Below are 9,705 nucleotides of genomic sequence, written 5' to 3' on the forward strand. Positions count from 1 at the left end.
TAAAAATGTTTTATAATTAGGTGTTGTGACTGTGAAAGAACATTGAGGTAAAAAAAAATAAGAATTAAAAGTTTAATTCTTAAAGTTTTTACCTCAATGTTCTTCTCAACAGTCACAACATATAATTAACAAACATGTTCACATGATTTGACCAATCACAAAGTACCTTTTTCAACAAATAAGCCCACAAATAAGTACAGCGAATCTGTGTTCGCTAGCACGACGAGCGGCTGCCATTTTGCAATCAGTAAGAAATTGTCAGAATGTCTCTGAGTTTGCAGCGTGAAGTTTTTTGATTAAACGTTTATGAAAACTATTTGCCGTATTGTATGTCATTCTTTATATTGTATGGTGCTGTTGTTTGACTATGTGTGTTCACATGAAATTCACACGTACAATAATTACTTCAAAAATTAGTAATGATCCAAATGTGTACACAGATCGAAAAATAGGGCCTAGGCCTAAATCCAGAAAAACAACTATTAAAGTCAATGATAAATGTCGGTTCGATTAACCTCGATTACGACAAGAAAGTTAAAAAAGATGGTACTGCACGATGCCACATTTTGTTGTCGGATGTTTCATGGGAAAATTCCAATTAAAATTATAAGACTGGCCTTTAATGGTTTCAAAATTTAAGAATTGACTCGGACATTCTGGCAATTTCTTACTTGATTGCAAAAAAGTACAGCTCGTCGTGCTAGCAAGCGCGGAAACCCTGTATCAACCTATATTTATAAAGGTATCTTTTTGTAGAAAAAATGAACTTTATGAGTGGTTGAATCATGTAAAAATGTTTTATAATTAAGTGTTGTAACTGTGAGAAGAAAATTCAAGTAAAAAAATTAAGAATTAAAAGTTAGGTGCGAAAGTGCATTAGCGCCCTACTATCCTACCTAGCCTAGTAGGTCTAGGCTAGGGAGCCTAGGCCTACCTAGCCTAGGCCTAGACCCTAGCCTTAGGTTGAGCCTAATTATGACTAAGTAAGAGGCGAGGGTAGCCATATTATTAATTAGTAGAAGAAGCAGGGCTAGGCCTAGCCTAGGCTAATATTTAGCTAGCCTAGTCTTAATGTAATGATAGGGTAATAACCAGAGTTAAGTGAAATAGAGAAAAGGGTTACCGATGTTTTCCTTGACACCAGTAAAATCGCCAAAACGTAACACTTGTACGCTTGTACTTATTATAATCTTTGCTACGGGCGTATAGAACCTCTGCAAGCTATAAGAGGTCCGACTACGGCATAGGGGGCGCCCTATTAGAATCCTATATGTAGCGGAGTGGAGTTTCATGCAAACGTTTCGTACGGGGAAAAAAATCGCATACAGCTACACTTCGTTTGTTTTGTGATGTAAATGAATAAATATGATTGTGTTGTGGAAACTCTATTTGTAACTATCCTTTTAAAACGTAATTTTTTACATGCTAGGGCTTTTGTTTATTGTATATTACAGTAATTTGCGAAACCTGATTTTTGTCAAGTATATAATATAATTTAAAAATTAATAAAGCTGCATAGGCAAAGTGACAAAATAAAATAAACAAATAAAACGGTTGTAATCTGCCTTAGTAGAAATTTATATATTTGAGACTCTCAAATATATCATCTGATGTGGGCACATTCAACGCCGCTATACCCCCATACCAAGAAACTCTAGGGAAAAGCGGGTATGAGCACCAACTGGAATTTACCACCAAAGAACAACCAGCCAAGAAAAATCGCGTAAAAGAAACATCATAATGGTTCAATCCACCATATAGCGCCAATGTCACAACAAATATCGGACACAAATTTCTACTTCTAATAGACCAATGTTTCCCCAAAGGCCACCAGCTCAGGAAAATACTCAAAAGGAACACTTTGAAACTCAGTTATAGTTCTATGCCTAGCATGAACAATATCATCACTGCACACAATAAATCAGTACTGGCAAATGAAAAAACAAACGGCACAAACACTAAAAGTAACATTGACGGATGCAACTGTCGCAATAAAAAATGCCCGCTCCCAGGAAAATGTCTCATGGAAGGAGTACCAAGCAACTGTGATTAGGGAGGACAACCTGAAAGAGGTGGGACTGACTGAAAACAAGTTCAAAACCAGATATAGGAATCATACAAGTTCATTCCGAAACGCAAAGCATAAAAATAGCACGGAACTAAGCAAGTATATATGGACCCTTACAGACTCTAATATTAAATACACTATAAAGTGGAAAATCATCAAGCAATGCAAACCGTATTCGAACATTATACCGTACTAAACGATGTAATTTATGTTTATATGAGAAATTCATTATCATATGTCATCCTGAGCTATGTTCACTTAACAGTAAAAATGAACTAGTATCAACATGCAGACATAGAAGGAAATTTTTACTCAGTCATAGATAACTAAGCCATTATCTTCCTGATATAAACAAATATAAACAATCTCTATATAATCAGCTAATTAGACATGCTATGTATTGTTCACTTTATATCTAATTATAATATGCATGATCTTGTAGGCCTAAGTTGTGCCATTCATGTTTTGTAGTTCGACCTGACGAGTGTGGCCAGCCCTGCTGGCCATATGAAACAGATTTGTAGTCTGAGAATAAACATGATTAAGTAGCCAAGTTCATTTTTGTAGTTTGATTTATTAAGCTCTCTCTCTCTCTCTCTCTATATATATACACTGTATATATGTATAAATCAAATATAAGTATTCTTTAAAGCCAACAACAAATGCATAGATCATATAATACAAACATCACATAATAGGCCCTATAAAAATATACAAATAAAGAATCACTCAAGGAAGCAGATAAAAAACACATTCAGAGTGGTCAAGAACGTCTCTAAATTAAAGGCGACCAAAGAGCCCAACTGACAATGCTGACATAACAAACGGTTTCATTAAATATAATAACAATTATTCTTGGAAAACCAGGTCACTAAAATTCACTTTATACCTAATTATAATATGCATGATCTTGTTGTGCCATTCATGTTTTGTAGTTCGACCTGACGAGTGTGGCCAGCCCTGCTGGCCATATGAAACAGATTTGTAGTCTCAGAATAAACATGATTAAGTAGCCAAGTTCATTTTTGTAGGTCACTAAAATTAGGAACATTCGGACCAACAGGCCTTCGGACCAAAGACGCTTCGGACCAACGGGCATTCGGACTAAAGGCACTCACCCAACTAAAATTAGGAACTTCGGACCAAAGACCTTCGGATCAACGGGCCTTCGGACCAAAGACCCTTCGGACCAATAGATCTTTTCTGTATGGGTGGCTGTTAAGTCTAAGTATTTATTATTATTATTATTAGCGACCAATTATTTATATTATTATTATTATTATTGGCTCTGATGGGAATCTTTATACACTGATTCGGTGCCAGTTTTGAACGGCGGACGTGCAGGAAATGTTAAAGCCATAGACCACTGTTTTCGCAAAATTTGAAATGAAAATTTCTGATAACCTGGCAACTACCACTGGGGACTTTCAGAGGCATTTCGCAGTATGTAGTTAGCTGTCATGGATTAAATCAATGATAAACTAAATTGCTAAAAAAAATACTTGCCAATACACCACAAACCTCCAAAAACACACTGCAAACCCCATCCAAACCCTTTAATTATGATTTAGAACTCACTTTTTCTTAAAAAAAAAAGAAAAAAAAAAGAATAATTTGATGTTCATCAACTCATTTTTGCGGGGTTTGCAATACCCGGATTGAATTTTGGAAAATTGTGATTACGATTCCGTGAAATTGGCAACAAATTATTTTAGTATTAATAAATGCATGATTTATGTTGATTTATTCATTAAATTGTTGGTATTTTTTAACATTTAAATGAAAAAAAATAATAAAAAGTGTTCAAATTGGTAAATTCGTGATAATACATTATATAAGCAAACTGATGGCGTCTCTATGGGTTCACCGTTGGGCCCAGTCCTAGCCAATATTATTATGACAGAACTTGAACAAAAAGTTGTTACTAATCTTGTTGCCAATGATATACTGAAATATGTTCGATTCGTTGATGATACTCTTGTTTTAGCTAAGCCTTCCGATGTCCCACTAGTACTTAACTCACTTAACTCTTTCCATCAAAATATTAACTTCACTTTTGAGTCATTTGAACGCTGTAACAACAGAAAAGGAAAAGTAACAATCTGCACCTGGCCCAGATCAGATAACGTACGCCCTCCTGAAGAAACTGCCATGCACACAACATATATTAGCCACCATCTACAACAAACGTTTGCACTCTGGAGCACCTGTCTCCTCATGGACTGAAAGCAATATTAAACTTATTTACAAAAAAGGCGAAACCGACATTCCAGGAAATTTCCGCATGATAGCTCTCACATCATGTATAGGGAAGGTTTTCCATCAAATCTTGGCTCAAAGACTTGAAAAATTCATAGTTGAAAATTCACTTATCAATCCTAACATTCAGAAAGCCTTTTTCTACAGTTCTTCATGAAATTATCAGGCATGCTAAAGCCAAATGCAAAACCGTCCACATCACCTCGTTTGACCTGGAGGATGCCTTTGGAAGTGTTTCCTATTCTCTTGTCCACCACGCACTTGACCGCAGCCATATCCCTCCATTTTATAGTTAAAAACTACATTAAAAACCTCTACTCAAATCTCTCTGGCAAGATAATACAAAAGATTGGACCTCTGAACCTTTCCAATTTTCTAAAGGCATCTTCCAGGGAGACCCATTGTCCCCCATTATATTTTTGCTGTGTTTCGACCCACTGATTCAATCCATCCAATTGGAGGTCTCCTGTGGCTACGAGTTAAACGGCACTAACATTATCACTACACCATTTGCAGATGACTTCTGCCTCATTTCAAGAAATAAAAGAACACACCAGAGATTAATAAACAAAATTCTGGCTCATAGCAAATCCATGGGACTAAAGCTCAAACCACAAACTGCCGCTCACTCTCGATGTGCCGCGGGAGGCCTACCAATATTCAATACAACCTTGGGAATAATATTATCCCTTCGGTTCAGGTCGAACCACACAAATTTCTAGGTTCTATCATTACATTTAGGAATGCCGATGCATTTGATTACTTGTGTTATCTTATTGGGCAGGGCATCAACAAAATAAATGATTCCCTTATTAGGCCGGAATTCAAGCTGAAAATTTACTCGCAGTATTTTCTGACTAGCCTAAGATTCCATCCTACAGTGAATGATATCACCTACCCAGCTTGAAAAGATTGATGCCCTGTCCAATAGGTTCGTCAAATCATGGTTTGGCATGCCCAGATGTGCTACTATGGCCTTCATTCACTGATGCCCAAGGGATTTGACATTCCCAACATTTCTGAATTCTCTACAAAGAATGCCATCTCATTGCGCATCTCTCTTCCAGAATTAAGTCTGGTGCGATGGTAAACCATTGTCTTGATTCCATGGTTGAAAGAAAAGGGAACTGGAAGAAGATCTCTCTTACCAACCAATTTGAAAGTTTAACAAAATACGCCTTGGACAAGAACAATAATTTACCCCTCCAAAAAGTAAAAAATACACTGAAGGCAGAAGTTCAGAAATGTTGGGATAACCACGTCAAAACTCTCTTGGTCCAGGGAAGGTTTTATGAACTTGTGTCTCTTGAAGATCAATCCACCCACTGGAAATCTATCTTCTACAATCTCCCAGTTGGCATTCTTATTCTCTCCAACGCCGTCAGAGATACCCTCAATACTCGGGTTAACCTTGCCAGGGGAGGGAAAGGGATTTCAGATAAATGCCCTTCCTGTGGGAACCGAGAGACCTTCCATCACATTCTTAATTTTTGCAAACCTTCACTGGACCAAGGGAGATATACTTGGCGCCACAACAATATTCTCAAATATATGTCTGATACCCTAAAGATGGGACTTTCCCCCTGATTCGGTCCGTTGCGACCTTGTTTCCGGTGCCTCGAATGTCCCTCATACATCAATGGTCCCATGGAGTGCACCACTGCCAACCTCATCCCTGACATATGCTTATACTTTCCTAATCCAAATCACTGACACTTGTCGAACTCTCTGTCCGCATTTGAGACGGGCATTGCTAATGCCCATAATATTAAGTGCAATAAGTACACCCCGTTGATTAACGACATTCGAGACTCCGGACACACTGCTAATTTGCTTGCCATCGAAATCGGCTCATGTGGGTTCATCTCTCACGAAAATGAAAATCGGCCGAAAACAAGTCACTTTCTCTGCAATAGGCCGCTTCCATTTAAAAATTTTAAACAAACAATCTCTAAACTTGCAATAATCTCTTCTTTCAGCATTTTCCAACACAAAGATGAACCCATTTGGACCGATCCACCCTTACTTAAGATTGAAATAAATATTTCCATTTCTGGCTTAAGTAATGCAGCGGGAATCCTCAGAGGCTAAATGTGCAAATTATTGGTGACGTTTTTGTCTGTCTTCCTTTGTTCTTTGTCTTCTTGTCCGTTTTGTTTTTGTCATTGTTTGGGCTCTGCCCCTCCCTTGCGCGTGTCCTTTGAATATACTTTGCCACTTGTCTAGGGAGTACCGTATTTATATGTTTCCTTTTATTTTTCGAAATCACAATTTATACACTTTTTATATTTTTATATTATATTTTTATATTGTATATATTTTTGATATTTGAAATAAAAGTGATCTAAAAAAATTGTCTTTATTTAACATTAATGTCCTACTAGTACTTAACTCACTTTAACTCTTTCCATCAAAATATTAACTTCACTTTTAAGTCATTTGAACGCTGTAACAACCAATAGTGAAATGGGAGTGTATCGTAAGAAACACATACTGGTCAATATATTCATTTTGATAGCTTTGTTCCATGGGCTCATAAAATATCTTGGGTTCGTAGCCTTTTATCTAGAGCATACAAAATATGCACGCCTGGGCTATATTTTACCAGTGAAATTGAAAGAATCAAGAAGATGATGCTATGGAATGGTTTTCCTAGACATGTTGTCAATCGGTTACTTAAGCAGCTAAATCCTAAGCCGAATAATAATGATATTGATAGGATATTAATGATGACAATAGGCCTAAAATTTGGTTACGTCTTCTAGGTGTTCGTGGTGACACTCTGGTACGCAGCTGCATTAGAAAGATAAATAGATATTTAATTACTGATATTAAGTTTATTACTCTGTGGCAAACTAAGCAAGTCTTATTTTACATCTACTAAGGACCTTACTCCTAAAGAATACCGTAGCTCTTTGATATATAAATATGAATGCTCTGGCTGCAATGCCATTTACATAGGAAAGACAGATAGATGCATTAAGATAAGAATAAATGAGCATGCTCTCAAATCAGACAGCAGTATTCATGAGCACATACAACAAAATGTAAGGGTTTTAAGGATATCATTAAAATAAATAATATTTTTCTGAAAAATGTAAATACTTCATCACTCAAGCAAACTTTAATATAATACTAAAATTCTGTATGGCTGTCTACATTGATCACAAACTTTATTTATGGAGGCTTTGGCCATTAGGCGTTTTAAGCCTGTTTTAAACACTGGATTGAGAGCATCCAAAGAGCTTTCATTATTTACCAATTCTGAATTGTAATTATGTCACATTTACTTTTCATTCTCTACTGTTTAAGTATATTTTATTTCACCGAATTATCTTATTGTTTATTTCATGTCATTCCCAGTCTTCTATACAATTGTTGAATACTTCATTATTGTTTAACAATAACAAGTGATACTTAATGTAAGAAGCACCTCATCTTTAATTACCTCGTTTTTAATTGGCTAGTTATAACTTTGATTTTAATCTGATTGGTCGGTTTTCATTTGCTTTCTGTTATACTTCTGTAAATATTGTACACACATATGGATGGATGAGATTTTCTCATCAGTATTCTTGAACATGATAAAATACTGTAGATCGAAACGTTGAATCTCAAAATGTCTCTGTCTCTTTTCAGAGATATTGTCTTTTTGTTTTATTTAAGACTAATCAGTGGATCCTCTGGTTTTTGAAAATCTATCTATGATTTATGTATTATCTGTTTGCAGAAACTATGAAATGTATTATTTTGTAAGTATACTACTTTATGTTATGAAAAGAAGGGCACTTATATAATTGTTGTTTTAGTTTTTCTTTTTGAATGTATTGTATGATAAAATAAATAAAACGGTAAATAAAAAAAAAGAAAAAGAGTTCATAAGGGACAAATCTTGCACCACAACATTTGCGCGGAGTTGAAAAGTAGAATGATATAGATTCTCCAATCCTGAGCTACCCAGATTTCACATCTCCATTTATTTTACAAACGGATGCATCACTAGACGGCCTTGGTGCTGTGTAACCGCAGGTTCAAAATGGACAATAGAGGGTCATAGCTTATGCGAGTAGGAGTTTATCGACTGGTGAAAGGTGGTATCCTGCACATAAGCTCGAATTTCGGGCATTGCACTGGGCAGCTACCAAAAGTTCAAAGACTATATTTATGGACAGAAGGTATTAGCAAAAACCAACAGCAATCCTTTTACCTATATCTTGACGTCAGTGAAACTCGATGCCCATGGTCAGCGATGGGTGAATGATCTTGCTAAATTTGACTTAGAATAGAGTATCGGTCAGGCAAAACCAATGACAATGCCGATGCACTATCACAAATTGCAAGATGCACTTGACCAATGCACCAAGGACAGAAGTAATAGTCCGTGACATCTCTTGAATAACATGCGGATCACAAATTTCACAATGAACAAACCTATTCCTTTAATATACCCTTTGAGACTATTAGACAAGCACAACATGCAGATAGTTCTATCCAAAGAGTATGTGAATTAGTGGCAGTTGGCACTAAACCATCCAGACGCACAAGAGACAAGCAGTCACCTTTGGTAAGAAGACTCCTTTTGAAGTGGGACGATTTAAGTCTACATGATGATATTTTGTTCATCCAGTTCCCTGGATGGAGGAAGTTAGCCTGAATCTAGTCGGCCACTTGTATTGGAAAGCGTACATGACAGAATGGGACACTTTGGGTTTGACCACATAATAAACTTAGTAAATGACAGATATTTTTGGCCTGGCGTGCGAGGTGACATCTGGCAACATATCGATAGATGCACAAGATGTGTACTTCGGAAGACTGCAGAACCGAAGACTAGAACCCCCTTGGTGAACATCTCATCTTCTTGCCCACTTGAACTAGTCTGCATTGATTTCTTTACATTGGAAACATCAAGAGGAATTGAAAACGTTTTGGTACTTACAGACCATTTCACGAGATATGCTGAAACCTACCCCACACAAGACCAAACTGACAGACGGTTGCCCGAACATTGTGGAGCAAGTTTATGGTCAACTAAGGACTCCCTGAGCACTGACATAGCGACCAAGGCAAATGATTTGAAAATGCAATTATCAAAGAACTATGTGATTTACTTGGCATTGTGAGGAGCAGGACCACTCTGTACGATCCCCAAGGGAATGGAATGACCAAGCGCTTCAACAGCACCCCCCTCAACATAATTGGTAGTTAATTTAGAACCTGAACAGAAAGTTAATTGGGTGCAACACATAGAAGCATCAACACATTCATACAACTGTACACTTCATTTTTCTACAGGTTACTCCCCCTTTTTCCTGATGTTTGGACGGTCACCATGCATACCTGTCGACCTTCTATGTGGTACCAAGGATGAAGATGAC

At 36.8% G+C, this 9,705-nt stretch overlaps 1 protein-coding gene across 1 annotated transcript in view; it reads right to left on the minus strand.

Annotated features, from left to right (window-relative positions):
• LOC117108809 (zinc finger protein 608-like) overlaps positions 1-1,235 on the minus strand; it is a 31,566-nt gene extending 30,331 nt beyond the window's left edge. The window contains exon 1 of the mRNA XM_033250967.1: positions 1,124-1,235. The gene's annotated coding sequence lies outside the window, so the exon portion shown is untranslated. The remainder of the gene's footprint in view (positions 1-1,123) is intronic.
• Between the last annotated feature and the right edge of the window lie 8,470 nt (positions 1,236-9,705).

Source organism: Anneissia japonica, unplaced genomic scaffold (genome assembly GCF_011630105.1).
Source record: "Anneissia japonica isolate Jap-2015-1 unplaced genomic scaffold, ASM1163010v1 scaffold26_len2425191_cov177, whole genome shotgun sequence".
NCBI classification, from domain to species: domain Eukaryota; kingdom Metazoa; phylum Echinodermata; class Crinoidea; order Comatulida; family Comatulidae; genus Anneissia; species Anneissia japonica.